The 2112-nt window shown below is 38.5% G+C and overlaps 1 non-coding gene across 1 annotated transcript; it reads right to left on the bottom strand.

Moving 5' to 3' along the window:
• Positions 1-248: 248 nt before the first annotated feature.
• LOC121822187 (U6 spliceosomal RNA) lies at positions 249-355 on the bottom strand. The gene has a single exon (XR_006063201.1). It is a non-coding gene; the product is annotated as a U6 spliceosomal RNA (small nuclear RNA).
• Between the last annotated feature and the right edge of the window lie 1757 nt (positions 356-2112).

The following is a 2112-nucleotide window of genomic DNA, read 5'->3' as shown; positions in this document are numbered from 1 at the left end:
AGACAGTTATGAAAATTTAATTGATACAAATTAAAGACTAGACTATGTACAAATATAAGCCATGTGTATAGATCAGGATGCCCAATACTAAAAGGTAATCTTTCCCCTAAAACCATAATACATAGATTAATCCAACCCTAGGAATTGATTTTGTTGAACCTGAAAATCTTATTTCAAAACATATAAAGTTGAAAAAGCTAAGAATTAGCTAAGAAATACCTATATTTTATTTAGTTAGTTAGTTATTTTAAAATATGGAATTCTTCAGAAATTGGCATGTCATTCTCATGTAAGGGCAGTGCTAATCTTCTCTGTATCGCTTCAGATTTAGTAAATGTGTTACCAAAGTGAGCACAATTACCTATAATTTTTTAAAGAACATATTTTGTTTGACAAAACAAATCTGTCAGAAAATCAACACATCATAATTTCAGAGTAACTGAAAAGTATAACATTTGCCCAAGAATAGATAAATGTGTTAATGGAATGGAACTCTTAGAAATAAATCCAGACAGAAATGATCTCTTGGTTTATAATCATTTTACAACAACCTTCCAATGAGTGGACAAAGCTCTCCATAGAGAAATATAGCACAGGGCTGTTTTATACCTTTCACAAACAATTCAAGGCATGATATATACAAGACTCCCCATGAAGCAGAAATTTGTGTGTAAGAAGTTCAGTGAGGCATGTTCTGAATCTCAGCGCCCAAGACAAGGGTTGGTCACAGAGAGGACTCAGATACAAAGCTGTTGCTCCCAAGGCCTTTGTTAAGTGCACGAGTTTCTCTGGAAATGGGATGACCCTTCAGAATTGTCTAAAATGTAGGCAAGGACCCCAAACTTTCTACCATCCATTGAACAGTCATTGGGTACAGCTTACCCTAGAGAAGAGACAGATTTTGGATAGAGAGGATCTCTTAGGAGGGTACTAGAAAGTCCCCCATAAAGAACCCCAGCCCAGAGATATCAGTCAACAACACTCTTAAAAGCCGGAAAGAGAGGTCTTAGTCTTCAATGGGTCAAGGGCGAGAACTAGATGACAAAGTCAGCTTCCACAGTAGGTTGCCTACCTGAATACAAAGTATAAAATTATAAAGGTCCCTGGAAGTGATAAGAGGAATGTGTTTCCCCACATTGGAGTCATGATGTAGGAGGGCCCATGCCACTGTAGGCAGTACCATCTCTGGATAGCTGGGTCTGAGTAAGCCAGGGAAAACAAGCCAGTAAGCCGTGTTCCTCCATGGTCTCTGCTTTAGTTCCTGCCTCCAGTTCCAGCCCTGAATTCCCTCAATGATGGACTGTTGCCTTGGAGTTGTAGGATAAACAAATGCATCCCTTTCCTACATTGCTTCTGGTCACATGTTTATCACAGTAACAGAAAACCAAACCAGAACAGACAAGAATAAAAAACACCTGGAATCTGCCTTGGTATGGCTTCACTCACCCAAACATCTGTACTTCAAGGAATCTCAGTGGCTATTGCTTATTTTCTGAATTGCTTTTTTCCCAAAGAAACTGAAACTCTCTTTTCTGTATTCCCTGTTTCCCAAATTATTTTCACTCAACTCCTTTACAAATTATTATATTATGTCCTTTGAACAAAAGGGATGTTCTATAAAAATCATCAAAGTAACTACACCTGCATCATCAATATCTTTGAGAAAAGTTTTTTTAAATGGTTGCCAACATAGTAAGCATATAGAATTACGTTAATCCTGCATGTGGTGAGCCTGCCGCAATACAGAAATATGGCTGATTCCTCAGAGCTTCCCCCTCAGTCCTCAGCTGTACCCTATACAGAACTGAAAAGTGCAAACTGAGGAATTAGTTCTCTTGGGAATGTCTGGAGGGCCGTATCCACCCAATGCCAACTTTTATGCATGCTGAATGAGAAATAATAGCACCTGCAGGAAGGACCTCAAATAATAAGGTATATGTTCCTAAGTTCCATATATCATTTTCCACTTTAGCAGGTAAGGAAAAAAATTGAGTACAGTCACACACACACACACACACACACACACACACACACACACACACAAAGAAAAGAAAAGGAGATCAGGAATGAAAAGGAATTGAGAACGGCAAAAGAAAGAGGATAAGGGCCAGC

Source organism: Peromyscus maniculatus, chromosome 13 (genome assembly GCF_049852395.1).
Source record: "Peromyscus maniculatus bairdii isolate BWxNUB_F1_BW_parent chromosome 13, HU_Pman_BW_mat_3.1, whole genome shotgun sequence".
NCBI classification, from domain to species: Eukaryota; Metazoa; Chordata; class Mammalia; order Rodentia; family Cricetidae; genus Peromyscus; species Peromyscus maniculatus.
The sequence above is the reverse complement of the archived record's forward strand: the minus strand, read 5'-3'. Positions and strand labels throughout refer to the sequence as shown.